Source organism: Gopherus flavomarginatus, chromosome 5, assembly GCF_025201925.1.
Source record: "Gopherus flavomarginatus isolate rGopFla2 chromosome 5, rGopFla2.mat.asm, whole genome shotgun sequence".
NCBI classification, from domain to species: Eukaryota; Metazoa; Chordata; order Testudines; family Testudinidae; genus Gopherus; species Gopherus flavomarginatus.
The window spans coordinates 65,579,847-65,597,057 of record NC_066621.1 but is presented as its reverse complement, the minus strand read 5'-3'; positions in this window follow the sequence as shown (position 1 = coordinate 65,597,057).

Here is a 17,211-nt window from a genome sequence, read left to right as displayed (position 1 = left end):
CAGGCATTTAGGTGCACTGGCCCTTTGCTCTGCCAGATACTTAAGAACTGCCATGAGGACACTGAGGCACCAACACAGTACTTAGAGAAAACATTAAGAACTTTTTCAGTTCGTCACAGGTGGTATAGTGCTGACCTCTGCCAGCTACCTCTTGGTAAACAGTACAAGTGGCTTGGGATTTCACAGTGAGATAATTATTGCTTTTGTTTCCTTGCTTTAAAAAAAAACAAATAAACAAAACCTCAATCTTTTAACACAATCTCAGGCTGTGTCTACACTACGCACCTTTTAGCGACACAGCTGTGCCATTACAGCTGCGTCTCCGAAAGGCATGCGGTGTAGCCACTGTTTGTCGGCAGGAAAGAGTAGAGAGAGTGTGTGTGTGTGTGTGTGTGTGCGCGCGCGCATACTTTCTTTTTTAAACACCTCTGAAGTACAAAAGTTCTGTCTTTCACTTGCCAGTGTAGACAGAGCCTCAGTCTGACCTTATGCCATTTAAAGTAGCTTTGGTGCTCCCCACAAGAGGCGGCTACAGCAGTTAAGGCTATTTGCTCTGGCATTGTGTCTTAACGACCCTTAAATGTTAAGCTACTGTTTGGCTGTTTACGAAGTCTACACTGGCAATGGAACAACACAACTTTTGTCTTTCAGAGGTGTTAACTTCCCCCTTCCCCTCCCCCGAAAGACAAAAGTTCTGCCGCGACAAGCACCAGTGTGAACAGTGCGTTGTCAGCAGGAGCCTTCTCCTGCCAGCTTTTTTCTTAAGTGAAATATCTAGTCCTTTCTATGGTACTGAAAACACCATAGCCAGTGGCCGGCCAAGATACAGTCTTAACTATTAAAGAGAGCCCTCATATTTTGTCAGACATGTCATATCCCAATATATGCCCCCAGGGTCATCTATTTCTTCATATTTTGTATGTATTTGTAGCCAGTTCCTCAGCAGGGATAAACCAGCATCAAGAGAGCTCTATTGATTATAGCAGCTGAGGATCTATCCTTAAATACATATCTTATTCAGTGAACAAATGTTATGATGACACTTGGACATTCATATGTTTGCAATTTTTTTCCTTATAGATTGATTTATTCATCTTTTTTACTATTATCTCTTTAAAACGTTTTCCTTGCTCTTTGATGAAGTTAATTGTTTTCATTGGAGCATATATGATGATTTGTTGCCCACTTTTTTGTGGACCTTTAAAATATCCTGTTTCTTAATCTGGAGTTCCCCTGTTACATTTTTTTCCTTCTACATTGCTCCTTTTAAAAGGGCACTTGTCAAAGTGTTGGATACCAGCACTTTTCTCTTCCTATAAATCATTTATGGGTGCTTGTATTATTCTAGGACTATATCCAATATCAATGTCTATAAAATATCTTGTGATTTCTGCAAATTTTTTCCGTTAATTAGAAATTAATGATGAAATATCTCCATTAAATGGACTTTACTTAGGAACTCATAAATTTTAGTTAGTATAAAGTGGTTAGGCATACTTTTTTAATGCTGTCAAGATAAATGTAATAATCATATATCAAGACTTTATGATGGCTTTTCTGGTCATATACCTTTGTTTTTAACAGACATTTAGCATGTTACTTTAATCACACTCCTTAGAGTGGCAGTTTCTCCCAACCTGAAGTGGAAAGGCCAAATCAATGCAGTTAGAAGGAAGGTGGTTTGATATATTGCCATTATGAAACAAAATAGTGCCTGCTTACACAATCTGTATGCTGTGTGATCATATGGAATACGTTTTCCCTATTTGGTATGTAGCTTCTCCAATTGTCCAAATAAATGGCAACACAGGGGTTCAAGATTATTGTTGATGACAAAGAAATTCTATCATTTGACTATTGTCAGTTTCCTCATTAAATTGGATTTTCTATTGGTGAGGGTGATGCTGTGATATAGTATAATTGCCTTTCGCTTTGGAGACTTGGTTTCAAACATCCAAGACATTGGAAACCTGCCACAGTCTGGATTCAGACTTATGTCTAAAGGTGATAAATATTTTTAAATAATATATGAGGGAAATAATGCAACAAAGGAAGTATCTTAACATTACAAATTGTGGACATTTCTGAGGAAAGACTCTGGCTTGGTTTACTGATCAATCAAATTGTTTGACTCCAACCAGTGGCTTCTTAGGAGCTAAAATGCTGGACTGGACAAATCATTAGAAAATATACTTCAAAAACAATCTTTCACAGGCAGGATGATGGACAGCATGACCTAAGAGACCTTTTTCTTCTATTTCTACTTTGACTCTCTCTGATTCTGTAGTTATCCCATTACCTAGTATCTTTCTCAACACTTCGCTATGTTATTTTAAACCCATACAGAACTCTGCATTTCTTAGCCTCCACTTGAATTTCAGTTTTTTGTTGGCGTATCTCCTTAATCAGCGGGTGCTTCATATAGAGCTATGAGAATAACTGACTTGTTTTGCTTCACTGACGGTTCCAAAAAACTGAAACACAAAAAATTATATTGGGCTGAAGCAAAACTTTTTTTGTTGTTTGAAATGTGTAGCCAATCAAAATGTTTTAAAAGTGTCTCAGGTTGAAGAAATTTTTTTGTTCATCTCAAAGTAAAATGTTTCACTTGGATTCTCCATATTAATATTTAACTTTTTTTTAAATTTTCTAAAATGAGAAATTTTCAAACACATCATTTCAAACTGAAAATCAAAATGTTCTGACTTTCAGATTTTTTACATGAACAATTTTTGAAATTTACATGAATTTGTGAAATGTTTGTGTTGCCAAATTTACAATTTTTTTTCACTGAAAAGTTTTTCAGCCAAAATTTTTTACCTAGTTCTACTATATTGAGACAATAAATTGATTGAACCCAATTCTGCTCCATGGCAAAGCTCATCAATTTCAAAGAGAACAGGTCCATTATTTGCAAGTTGTGGAGCTGACTTGTGTAGTTAAGACAGTTTCACATTTCAGCCCTGGACCGTGGGGTTTTGGCTTCAGTCCCGGGCCCCAGCATGTCTAACACCAGCACTGGGAACCCCATTAAAATGGGATACTGACCCACAGTTTGAGAATTGCTGCTATAGGATATATCCACACAGAACAACAACAAAAACAATTACATTGTGACCAAGCATCACAATCACTGGCAGAAAAAGTGCTCTAGAACTCCAGAATGAGAGCAGCTTTCTGACTACCCTAATACAGCACAGAAGGACCAACTATACCAACAGCAGACGAGGGTATAGGTGAACTATAAGCCATCGCTGCACATGCATGCATCATCGCACAAGTGAGAAGGAGGCAGGGTGCACTTTAGATGTAGCTGAGAATCTGGCCCACAGCCTCTATAGGACTGATGATATTTCAAATAAGCAATTGCTTGTGGGACTGGTAAATCTGATTTTATAGGTTGAAAATGACAGTCCTCAACAGTATTCCCGATTAAAATAATCAGTAATCAAAAATGCAAGGGGTGTGCACATGTGTGTGTGTGTGTGTGCGCGCGCGCACATATAGATAGTTGCACTAAAATCTAGCTTGGAGATGTAAAGGATTATGACAAGAGAAGTGTGGGATTTCTAAGTATATGTTAGCCTTAAGACCCATGTGCCAAAAAAATTGAAACATATACTGATGACTCAAAAAAAAAAATATCTCTGCTCAAGACCTGTTTCTTTTTGTTCAGCCCTACATCTCTGTCTGGTCTTTCATCAATCTCCTCATAGACATTCTGTCATCTGCAGTTGTCACCTTAAATTCATCATGGCCAAAGCTGGGCTTTTGATCTTTCTCTCAGAGGCCCTCCCTTTTCCTTCCTTTCTTCATCACCATGGACAAACCCCCATTCTCAAAATCACTCAAGCGCATAACCTGACTGGTACAATTGGCTGGGTCCTCTTTCTATGCTTGCACATCTAGTCAGGGTCTTGTTTTGCTGCTTCTTCCTACATAATGTTCAGCCTCTTCCCCATCCACACCACCAAAAATCTCACTCATGCCCTAATTTTACCTCTTGACAACTGCACCCTCACCCTTCCTCCAATTAATTCAAAAAGCTTCTGCTAAGATCATCTTTCTGTCTCGCTGCGCTGATCACATCAACCCACTACCAGCTCCCCCTTCACTTCTGCATCCAATACAAACTTGTCTTTTTCCATTCAGGCCATTCACAACTTAACCTTGCCTTATCTATCTGATCTAGTAACTTACACTCATGTCAACCTCTGCCTTTGCTGTGCCAAAGTTCCCAGTGCTCACTGCCCATCAGTCAGCATCATCAAGTGTTCCTGTGCTGCCTGTTATGCACTCCCTTATGCATAGGAAAAGCTCCTAAAAAAAAAAAAAACTATACTGCCACTGTTAGACTTACCTCTGCGCTGGTGCCTACAAAACTTTGCCTGCTGACCAAGGGTAAGCAGGTAAAGAGCTGTGACTTTCCCTCCCTTTCTTTTCCTACTCCTCAATTTTACTAACTCCCATGTTTCTGCCATTCCTATCCTGTCTCTACCTCCAGTTAAAAATAAAACCCAGCTATACATGTAACTAACTAAACTGTGCCCATCAGCACCTTTGTGTTTATATTCTCGTCTCCAACCCTCCATTTTTTTGTGTCTTTAAGATTGTAAGCCCTCGCAGGCAAGGATTCTCAGGTTCTGTGTATGTAGAGCACCTAGCCCTATAGGACTCAGTTCTCTCTGGGGCCTTTGGGCAGTACCATAATATGAATGCTTAGTAGGAATAACAATGTGCTGTTTCTGCCTCCTGCACAATATACCAATATACACATGACTATGGCATAAGGCATACTTTGCATCTCTTTTGAGTAAATACTGACTTTGGTTTATGGATACATGGATTTGAATGTGAAATTGATTTTTAGAACAGGCCTAGTCCTTCCCCCACCAACGGCGTGTGTATGCACGCGTGCTAACAATGCAAACCAGTGTTCACGCAGCTGTTTGGATTCTCAAACCACAGTGCCAGTGAACTTAAAATCAACAGCAAAGAACTAATTAGAAATTATACTGGTTAAAAGCAAAGCTAATTAAAAGCAGTTTTAAAAGATGAGCCTTTAATTGAAGTGTAAAAGTAGCTAGAGTATAAGATACAAATGCAAATTGGGACTAAATGAGTAAAATAAAGCTCTAGATATAAGATCAGAGACTGTGTTTTTTCACTATAAATAAGTGGATCAGGAAGAGATGTACAGCATTATCTAATTGTGCACCAGCTCATGGGGAAATCTTTGTACACACCAAATCAGTATCTCAGTATCAGTATGGAAATAGATAAGTACAGTAACTGGTTACACCTAGGATGTAACTTGCCACTTCCAGACTATTGCAGCAGGAGCCAGAAAGATGGGGGCGGGGGGTGATAGAGAGAAGAGGAAGCTGCTAGACTTCTGTTCTGCCTTGCAGGGGAAGCAGCTGGGTTCCTGGTGGGAGGTTATTAGCACCCTACCGGGGAGGGATAGGATCTTGCCCCAAGAGAAGACTACTAGTGGCTTGCTTCTTTTTCTATAGATAATGGGCATTCAGAGGAAGTGCCCGTAATGCATCTGGATTCAAAAGAGTTCTTCTGCATCCCAGCTGTAACTTGATCTTTCTGATTGAGTTGCCGACTTTGTGTCTTACTTCCATTGTGAGGTAGAAATGAAATAAAGTAATATTGAAATAGGTAATGCAGCCAGATTTTTAAATAAGGTTACCTTTAACAGGCTGATCCTGTAGTAGGGGGCAATTGCATCAGGGTGTGTACATGCTCATTTTACATGCCTAGGTGCTGGTTGGTGCGTTCAAATCTAGGATTTGGAGATTGTCAGGCCACATTTGAAAACTGGACTCTCTGTGCCTCTGATTACTCCGTGCTGCAGAGTTGGACACTCCTGCTCTGGTGGCAGGGATTGTGAATGAGGCAGGAAACAATAGACTGAAAACTGGATCTCTACTTTCAAAGTTGAGCCTACCTTTTAACAAACCTAAAATCTTCTAGGCAATTTCAAACTCCACAGCTGAAGTTGTTTGTTTGGCTCTGGGGTTTGGTTCTAAAGTTTCTGTTGTTTCTTTGTGCTGTCATGTCATATTGTTCTGTAGAATACTAAGAACAATGACCCAATGTCTTCAGAAGGATTTAGATATTCAGTATTGGGTGATATCAAAGGTCGTGCCAGGCACATAAATAAAGAGGATAGCAGCAGCACGAAAGCTGTTCTATTTTTTGTGCTTCCTGTAAGGCTCCTTTGAAACTGCCTGTGTTTTATCTATCATAGCCTACCTATAAGTTTTATGTCAGGGTGGAAGAAGAGGAAAAGAGATTACTTTGCTGTATCAGAATAATATCTACACAATAGTTCAACAGTTCAGTGTATTGTTTACCTTGATTTGCCTTTGAATTATAGATGGCTGCTTGTGCTTCAAGAGAGGACATCTGTAAAACAGGACTTTCTGGCACTACATATATTTTTAGGATGACTGCTTCTGTCTTGAAACCTTTAGGATTGATGGTCACTCTCCTTTCTGGAAATCTCATTAACTTTATATTGTACACCAGCCTTATGCCAAAATAAGCTGCCTTGTGTCAACTAGTTGCGCATGTGTCTATGCTTAAATTTTGTCTCCTGCCAATGCAAGTAGTCAGTTATGCTGACATAGTAACACCACCTACCCAAGTGGTAGTGAGCCAAAGTCAATGTACAGAGGACAGCGCAGCATGTGTGTAGACACTGTTACTCATGTTGAGAGTAACAGTCCTCCAGCAGCTGTCCCACAATGCCCCACACTAACCCCTGTGGTCATCACTATGAACGCTGCTGCCCAGGGTCAAGTAGACTGGAAGCCCCCACTCCCCTTTAAAGCCCTGTGAATTTTTGAAATGCCTTTTCCTGATTGCCCAGCTTGGTGAACACACCTAACAGTTCTCCATTGTTGCGTGCAGCTTCCCAGATTACCATGCTGGCTCCACGGTCCAGATACCTTCTGGCCTGGAGAAGATGGGAGATATTGGATCTCTTGGGCCTATGGGAAGAAGAGGCTGTGCAGGCACAGTTCTGAACTACCCACAGAAATGTGGACATCTATGAGCAGGGTGCTCAGAGAATGCAGGAGAAGGGGTACATTAGAAACCATCAGCAGTGCTGTGTGAAAGCCAGGGAGCTGCAGCAGGCATACCAGGGGGCCAACAATTATCTGGTGCCCAGCCGTGGACGTGCCGTTTTTTTACAATGAGCTGCATGCCATACTTGGTAGAGACCCACCATCACTACGCATAACACTGCTGATACCTCCAAAGAACCAGAGTCATGGGTCCCTGCCGTGGGTGAGGAAGAGGAGGAGGATGGTGGACAGGTGACTGCAGGATCCAGTCAGGCAATGAGCCAGGACTTGTTTTTGACTCCACCACAGTCCAGCCAGTCCCACTAGTCAAGCATGAGTGAGCCTGATGCAGGGGAAGGAACCTCATATAAGCATGTACATAAGTTTTCCATTATAGGGATGCTCCCCCTACTCCCAAAATAGCATGACACAGCTTTTGATTTTTCATTACTTAACTCATGCTAGAAAAGGTAGTTACTATCTGCTTTTCAGTTTCCTCTAGAGTTAGGTGGGGGCAGGGGAGCATGTGGCACTGTTTATTTGGTGTACACAGGGATGTTCATTGAATCCTCCTGAGAGATCTTGATTACATTTTCCTATAGGTGCCCTGCAATCATCTGCCAAAGGTTTATAGGGATGGTAGCTTTATTAAGTCCTCCACAGTAGGACACTTTCCCACACGACTCAGTGATGATTTTGGCAGGCACCACTGCAGTATACAGATTAGCAGCATAGAGCTCTAGTCAGCCTTGGGGTGCCTGCAGCTGTGCTCTCTGCCTTTGTTACCCTCAGGAGTGAGATATCAGAGAAAATCACTGCTGGTGGCAAATGGTGCCAGTATTCAAGGCCAATGCCCTGTGCTACTGGATTTTATGCAACTGAGCAATTCCCTTCTTGTTTTCCTAACCCCCACGGGGCCACATTCACCATGGCTGGTGCTGTGACTGAGGCCATGCACAAGGAATCCCAAGCAGAAGCGAGAATGAGCCTGTGCTTAATGTTTTAGGGGAGCAAAGGGAGCGATTTCTGCATCTTAAGTCTTCCTTTCTGTAGTGAGTATACCAACAATGGTACCTCTGTGTTTTATCTGCAACTGCTGCTGTTGTGGCCTCGATGGTCTCCTTTCCATACCTGTGGAACATCTGACCCAGACAAGGAGGAAAAAGAGGAGGACTCTGGATGACATGTTCAGTGAGATCCTGCAAGCCAGTGCTGCATGGGACTTTATGCACAGGGGGTGGAGGATGAACACTGGGGACAGCATGGAAAAGGAAAGAGTGAAAAGGAAAAGAGTTCAGGAAAAGGAGCGGGAGATGTCCCTGGACCTAATGGGACTTCTCAGGCAGCAAACACAGATTCTGCGTACTCTGGTGGATCTGCAGGTTCAGTAATACTGAGCTTGCCTCTCTTTGCAGCCTGCTGAGAACTCAGTATCCGTACCTCCCTATACCACCCACCAACCTTCCACGTGTCATCTGGGGACACTGCATTACCCTTACCACTCCACTGGATGTTAGACTATCAGAGCTTCACGTACACTGACCTATGAAAGCCACAGTTGGTGTAGGTGTAGCTGAAATGGCCACGAATGTTCTTTCCCCTTCATAAGTTTTGTTCTCTTAAATTATGAAGTTCTAGTAAGTTTTTTTTTTTAATATCTGTTTTACAATTTCTTGCTTTTTTCACCTAATTGTCATATTTAAAACATAACTCCTCTAAATTAGTTTGCAACATACGCTGAGTGCTTAGTGAGTCTGAAAACAGCCGATTACTTGTTACTGATAGCATGACACAACTCCTAAGATAAGCCACAAACAAAATTAATTGATGTATTGACAATTTTATATTCCTACCTGTACAGCAATCACCAGACACTTCCTAGCAGGCCATAAAGAGCAGAGCCAAGGAGAACACAGTGCAAAAAGTCTGTTACAGTGGCTCTCTGTTAAAATGGTCTTTCAAAGCCTCCTGAGCTGTTGAGCTCTTCTAACAGCCCTTGTGTATGACTGGAGGTGGAGCAGTTGAGTTTGAACACTCTGGCAGAAAGGTTCCCCCTTTTTGCTTCACATATATTATGCAGTACACAGCAGACAGCTCTAATCACTGGGATATTTTTCTCACCGAGGTCCAATCTTGTGAGTAAACAATGCCAGTGTCCCTTCAGTCAACCAAAAGCAAATTTAACTGTCATTCTGCCAATTATGCGCGCACGCACACACAAGTGGTGTACTAACTGCTGTGGCTTTATGCCGCCATAACTTGCATCAACATAAGTTCATAGAGTAGACAGCCTTGGATGCGCGCTTATCCTGTAGAGTGTGTGTGTGTGTGTGTGTGTGTGGAGGGGTGGGGGTCATGAGGCTCATTCCTAGTTCAAAGCTCTCTTAATCAATTGTGCCAGCCTCCATCCTAGAAGTCGATTTCCCTCCCTACTCGGGTGAAGTCCATCCTGAGAGAACAGTCCTCTGTCCTTGAATGCCTCCCAGTGGCCATACATCCCAAAGCCCTCTTTTATAGCACCACTGCCTGAGCCATCTGTTGATCATTATAATATTGTCTCACCGTTGTTTCCCTTCTCCAGTAACAGGCAGAAACCCACTGAAGATCACCTGAGCCTCGATTTCCATAAGCATCTTCCCCAGCCTGGCATAGTCTCCCTTGTTATGTTCCAGCAAGAATCTAGCCATATCATTTGTTCCCACATGAAGGACAATCAGTGGATTCTGTCCTGCTCCCATTAGGATCCTCTTCAACCTCAGGTCCACATCCTGTATCTTAGCACCTGGCAGACAGCACACCCCTCTGTTCTCCGGATCAGCTCTAGTTACAGGCCTGTCTATTCTTCTCAGAAAGGATTCCCCAATCATGTAGATCTGCCTTTTCCTGGTGATGGTGTGATTCTTTGGTCTATCCCCTGTTCCCTCTGGCTGCAAGTCCTCTTGATTCCTATTCTCCCTTGCAATCCTCTGTAATCCATCCTGTATCCTCCTGTGGCTCATATTTGGTGGTGTTATCTTCATTGACTCTTGCCCTCTTCCTATAGGACTAGCTGTTCTTCTCTTCTTCCTTGCCCTCCCACATTCAGTGACCACCTGCTGTGCCCCTTCTTCATTTTTCAACTCCGCAAACCTGTTCCTGAGCTCTATTTCTCCTTCATTAGCCTGTCTTTTCCTCTGCCTGGTTCTCTTAGTCACATGCTTCCACTGTCCACTTTTCTTACCCAGAAGTCTCCCCTCAGAGTTCTTTGGTCCTGCTTCCATCTGCAAGTCTGAGCTTTTCCTTTCAGCCTCCTCATGTCTTTGCTCCATCATCTTTCTAAACTCAACCAGAGTTTCCACCTGCATCTCCAATCCTCTGATCTTTTCTTCCATCAGCTCTATCAGGCGGCATTTTATGTAGATGAAACTCTTTTCAGGTACCCCCTCCAGGATCATGTACATACTGCAGCTTCCACATCCAGTCATCATCATTGTGTCTTCCACTGCTTGGGTCACTACCTACTTCCTCTGTATCTGTCATAACCTTCCCACCTAAGTCTTATTAGTCCGGGAAACACAAACCAAACCAAAACACCACCACCCACAGCAAAACAACCCCCCATCGAGCATCACAACACTGCCAGACACCACACACTCCCTTCAATAGCCTGTCTGTTCCTCTGCCTGGTTTTCCTAGTCTTCCCCCAAACTCCCCTTGCAAACTCCCACTCAAACTCCCCTGTTTACAGCTCTGTTTGCTGGCTTCTGTGCTGCTGCCTGCCTGGCTGGCTACATTTATAGGACCCCTAATCAGAGAAGCCCCACCCCAATCAGGGCTCAGCTTCTCTCCCAGCACACTGCCCTACAAGCCTCTACAAATGCCTTCTTCTCCAACAGAACTCCCACTCAAACTCCCCTGTTTACAGCTCTGTTTGCTGGCTCCCGTGCCGCTGCAACTGTCTGTCCATCCTGTTTGCAAGACTCCAAACAGGATGGACAGTTCAGTAGGCTCTCTGAACTGCCATTCCATGAAACTCATGGAAATAGTTACCATCAAACTCATATCTTCCCTGATACGATGGACAAATCCCAGTCAGGTATGCGTGGGCACTACCTTTCTTCCTTCCTCTCCAGCAGGACCATTATTCCTGACACATCCCACATGAACAGCCACACAGCACAAGGTACCTACATGTCTTGAGAGTCCAGGGTGCATATCAATATCCTGGAGTTGTTAGCTGTTCAGAAGGCATGCAAAGCCTTTCTTCCGTTCATACATGCTCACCGTTTCCTGATAATGTCAGAAAACATCACAATTGTCTTGTACATCAACAAGCAGGGAGGAGTGATATCCACCTCTCAGTGTGCAGAAGCTGTCAACCTGTGGAACTGGCACGTCAGCAATCGAATCCCCCTATCATCAGCCTACCTTTCAAGGAAGCAAAATGTGCTTGCAGATTCCCTCTGCAGATATTTTGCAGTCGACCATGAGTGGGAACTCCACAACTTGGTGTTTCCCAATATTTTCATTCTGTGGCGAACCCCAATCAGGGATCTGTTTGCCTCACAAGCAAACAGGAAATGCACCACATATGCTCCAGAGGAAGCCCTAGATCGCCACTCCCAGGATGATGCTCTGCCTCTTCCCTTGGTTGGACCAGTTTAACTGTGCCTTCCCTCTGCTACTGTTTCTGCCACAAGTTCCATGCAAAATACAGCAGGACAGAGCAAGATTATCCCGGTTGCTCCCTTCTGACCCAGACAGTTTTGGTTTCCCAAAATCCTGACTACCAATTATCCTCCGAGTGTTTCTCAAGCTCCTGACCCAGTGGAATGGCAAGATCAAATGCCCCTTTCTACATCCATTTTACCTCAGAGCTTGGAATTTGGATAGACATCGTCCTTAGAACATTTAAATTCTACAGCTGTGTGAGACATTCTTTCTAATAGCAGGAAGACTCTCTATTAGGAGATATTACCTAGCTTTCTTCTTGGGCACATCAAAGGAGCATTCTCTCAAACTGCAGATATTTCTCTTGTCTTGGACTATGTCCCCCCTTTGAAGAAATCAGACCCATCTAACAGGTCCTTGTGAGTCCACATAGTGGCAATCCGGGTATACCATCCACCTTCTCAGGGCTACACAGTCTCCATGCATCCACTGACTACTAGGTTCTGGAGAAGTCTAATCAGAATCTTCCTACCTATTCAGAAGCCTTTTCTCAAGTGGGGCCTGAACCTTGTTCTCTCACAAGGTCTCCCTTTGAACTTATAGTTTCTTGCTCCATGTCTCTGCTTTCCATGAAGGTATCTTTCCTCAGAGCCATCCCTTCAACTACCAGTGTTGGTGAGCTTGGAGTGATGATGGCAGATTCCTCTTAAGGTGAGAGCTCATTACACAAGAGCACAAGCACAGACTATGGAATTGCTTTAGGAAGGGACTCTCCTTGATATCTGTAAAGCAACCACATAGGGCTCCAATCTCATTTGTGAGACATTTTTGCTGTCGTGCAGTACTCCTCTGCTGGTGCCTCTTTGGGCTGGTGGTCCTCAGCTCAGCTCTACTCTACCTCAGCTCAGCTCAGCTCTATCATCACACCCTCGTCCTACTTAAGTACTGCTTGTCAGTCACCCACAGTAAATACAATAGGGACAATCATTTGAAGTGGAAGATACTGTCCTGTAACTGGAGGTTCATTGAGATGTGTGGTCCCGATCTGTATTTTACTACCTACCCTCTTTTCCCTCTGCTTTCGGTTGTCTCTGATTCACACTACAGAAGGAACTGGAGAGATGGTCTGTCTGCACTGCTCTCATCCCCTCAGATAGAGATGTGATGTGAGAGCCAAGGCTCATGTGCAGACCAGTGGACAACACTTGCAAATTCTTTGCGTGCACATGCATAGCCCACAGGAGAATACAATTATCCCTGTCAAACAAGTGAGCTTCCAGCCAAAACATAGTTGTTGTGAAAAGTTCTGACACTTACAACTCACATTGAAGCTGGCTATCAAAAAGACCCAAAAGACTGGTGCAGTATTTGTCGACCTGTCATCTGCATATGATACTGTATGGATTAAGGGCCTGATGCTGAAACTTGCTAAAATTATATCTTGCTACCAAACACTTTGCCTACTGTGGTCCATGCTGAGTAACAGATGCCTGCAGGCATACCTGGGTAATAAGACCAGCTCACCCCGTATCATAAACAACAGGCTACCACAGTGCTCTGTTAGAGCACTGAACCATAGCAGCATAGCATTGACACCCAAAGTTACAAGGCAGGTAGTGACAAACCCTTATTGGTCTGGGTTATCCTCATTATGTTACACTGGAAGGCCGCTAAGCTTTTAACTGTACATGTCTAGTAGCCACAATCCTCCACATATGGAGTGCATAGGGGTCACTATCCTTAGTCCAGTTCTGGGGGGCTGATGGTGGTAGTGTAAGTACCTGCACTGTAAACTCCTGCATAGTTGACAGCACAAAGCCATCTTATTGTGACTTTGTGTGGTGTAGAATGTGAGGAGAATAATGAATATCATCCAATAGCAAATGTCATAACATTATCAAAATGTAAAACCAGACAGAATATACAATTGAATGCATATAGGTAAGAAATATGTTAGATGCAGACTTCAGTCAAAAGAAAATGAATTACGGTTCTTCTTCGAGTGATTGCTCACATCCATTCCAGTTAGGTGTGCGCGCCGCGCGTGCACGTTCGTCGGAAACTTTTTACCCTAGCAACTCCAGTGGGCCGGCAGGTCGCCCCCTGGAGTGGCGCCGCCATGGCGCCCAATATATATCCCTGCCGGCCCACCCGCTCCTCAGTTCCTTCTTACCGCCGTGTCGGTCGTTGGAACTGTGGAGCGCGGCATAGCTGTCCTCCACGTCCCTAGCTCTCCTTGTTTTTCTATCGTTATCTCTATTGTAGTTGTTAATTAGACTGTTAGTTAGATAGTAGTAGTTAAGTGTTAAGTAGTTGTAAATAGTTTTTCGCCGGGGGCTTAGCCCTTCCCGGCACCCGGCACCGGGCTCATGCCTGGTTCGCCGGGCTTCAAGCAGTGTGCGGCCTGCAAGAAGCCTATGCCCACGAGCGACCCCCACGACGCGTGCCTGAAGTGCCTGGGGGAATCGCATAGATCCGACAAGTGCCGCATCTGCAAGGCTTTTAAGCCAAGGACTAAGAAGGAGAGGGATCAAAGGCTCCGGACTCTCCTCCTGGAGGCGGCACTTGACCCGGCGGCTTCGCAGGCCGTGATGTCGGCGCCGGCACCGGATCGCGCCGGCACCGAGAAGACTCCCCGGCACCGACCTTCTCCGGCACCGGGGACAGAGCCTAGGCCGTCGAAGTCCACTACTCCGGCCAGGCACACCCGAGTGGAGCGCCCGGCCTCAGTATCGGCCGCGGCGCCGCCGGCACCGTCGACTCCGGGCCCGGCGGGTCCGTCGAGTCCGGTGCCGCCAAGCTCCCCCATGACATCTGGGGTTGAGATAGTGGTGCCATCTACACCAGAGGCCTTTGCCTCGGCACGGGACCTCATAGCCCTGACCGAGCCCACGCAGCTACCACCCCCCGGTACCTCCGGTGCGGGTTGTGTCCAGAGGCAAGCCTATGATGTCGGCACCGTCCCGGGACTCTCGTTCTCGCTCCAGGTCCCGACGTCAAGGTCGCTCCAGATCCCGCCGCCGCTCGCAGTCCCGGCACCGCTCCCCTCAGCGGTACCGGTCGCACTCGCGGCGCCGGTCGACACCGAGACGATCGCGGTCGGACTCCAGCCGCCGTTACCGGCACCGCGAGTCCAGGAGCCGATCCAGACGTTCGCCGCACCGGTCGACCTCCCGGCGCCGAGCTGGTGGCAGGTCCCGGTCCCGGTCGACCTCCCGGTACCGAACCGGTGGCAGGTCCCGATCCCGGCACCGAAGCGGCGCCCGGTACCGATCCAGATCCCGGCACCGTGGCAGAACTCGGTCCCGCTCCCGGCACCGTTACGACTCCCGGCACCGGTCCCCGGCACCGAGACGATCGCCCGTGCCGACCCGCGCGGACCATTACCATCCAGGGTCCGCTCCGCCATGGCCCTCGAGGCAGCCGTCCGTGTCTTCGCTGGCGGACAGTGGCTACGCGCTGGGCACCGACCGGCAGGCGGCGCTGTTCAGCGAGCCTCCACAGCAGGACGCAGCCCCACAGCAATGGGGTTTCTGGACACCCTGGGCGTATCATCAGGCCCAGGGCCCCCAACAGCTCCCTGCTAGGCCGCCGACCGCAGAGCGCAGGGCACCTGAGGCCTCGTTGTCTCGCCCCCCTCCCTCCCCGGATGGGGAGGAAGGATCTAAGCAACAGGACTCCACTTTGGCTCCTGAGGCAGAGGCGAGGGCCGAGGGAGACCCCCCTTTAGACACCCTCTTGCCGGGGGTCTCCTCATCTTCTTCCCCTGATGAAGCGGTGGCTGGGACCTCCTCCAACAGCCCCCCCCCGCTGGACCTCAGGGCGCACCAGGACCTCCTCCGGCGAGTAGCCCAAAACCTGAGTCTACAAGCCGAGGAGGTCTCGGAGGTAGAGGACCCTATTGTCACCATCCTCTCCGCAGACGCTCCCACCAGGGTCGCCCTGCCGTTCATACGGACCATCCAGGCCAACGCCACCACCATCTGGCAGTCCCCGGCCTCCATTCCTCCCACTGCGAAGGGCGTCGAAAGGAAGTACATGGCTCCTTCTAAGGGCTACGAGTACCTCCACGTACACCCGACTCCGTGTTCCCTGGTGGTCCAATCTGTCAATGATAAGGAGCGTCATGGCCAGGAGGCTCCAGCCCCCAAATCCAGGGAGGCTAGGCGGATGGACCTCCTCGGCCGTAAGGTGTACTCGGCGGGGGCGCTGCAACTCAGGGTCTCCAACCAACAGGCCCTGTTAAGTAGATACGCCTTTAACTCCTGGGTGGCAGCAGACAAATTCAAGGAGCTGTTGCCACAAGACGCTCGTCAGGAGTTTGCGGCCATTTTAGAGGAAGGCAAGAGGGTCGCACGCACGTCCTTGCAAGCCTCTCTGGACGCTGCGGATTCGGCTGCCCGTACCCTCGCGTCGGGTGTAACAATGCGTCGCCTCTCCTGGCTGCAGGTTTCCGGCCTTCCGCCGGAGCTCCAGCACACAATACAGGACCTTCCTTTTGAAGGCCAAGGGCTGTTTTCGGATAAGACAGACCCTAGACTAAAGAATCTAAAAGACAACCGCGTCATCATGAGGTCACTGGGGATGCACACTCCAGTGACGCAGCGCAGACCCTTCCGGCCGCAGCAACAGCAACAACAGCGCAGGCCGTATCTCCAGTTCCGCCAGCGGCAGGACCTTAACAGGCGCCGCGGCAGGAACGGAAGGCGCAGGCATTCGGGGAACCAAGGGGGCCAAAACCAAGGCTCCTCTAAGCCCCCGCCTGGTCCCAAGCCTTCATTTTGAAGGTGCGCCCGAGGGCGCAGTAACAGTTTCCCCATTGGATCCTTTCCCCCCGTTTTCCAACCGCCTTTCTTTTTTCCTCCCGGCGTGGTCCCTAATAACATCAGACCGCTGGGTTTTACGCACGGTGCAGTCGGGATACCGCCTGCAGTTTGTTTCATTTCCTCCTCCCCGTCCCTCTTCAGGGACCCCTCTCACGAGCAATTCCTTCGGCAGGAGGTGCAGACGCTCCTCCGCAAAGGGGCTATAGAGGCGGTGCCGGAGAACGAGAAAGGCAAGGGGTTTTATTCCCGCTACTTTCTGATCCCCAAGGCCAAGGGAGGCCTCAGGCCCATCCTCGACCTGCGAGAGCTCAACAAGTACCTGGTGAAATTGAAGTTCCGCATGGTTTCCTTGGGGACCATTATCCCATCCCTGGATCCGGGAGACTGGTACGCCGCCCTCGACATGCAGGACGCGTATTTCCACATTGCTATCTGGCCACCCCACAGACGTTTCCTTCGCTTCCTTGTGGGGTCTCTGCATTACCAATTTGCAGTCCTCCCATTTGGCTTGTCCACGGCCCCGAGAGTGTTTACAAAATGCATGGCAGTTGTTGTGGCGCAGCTTCGGCGCAGTCGTATCCACGTGTTCCCGTATCTAGACGATTGGTTGATTCGGGGCACGTCGGAACAACAAGTCTGCAACCATGTCC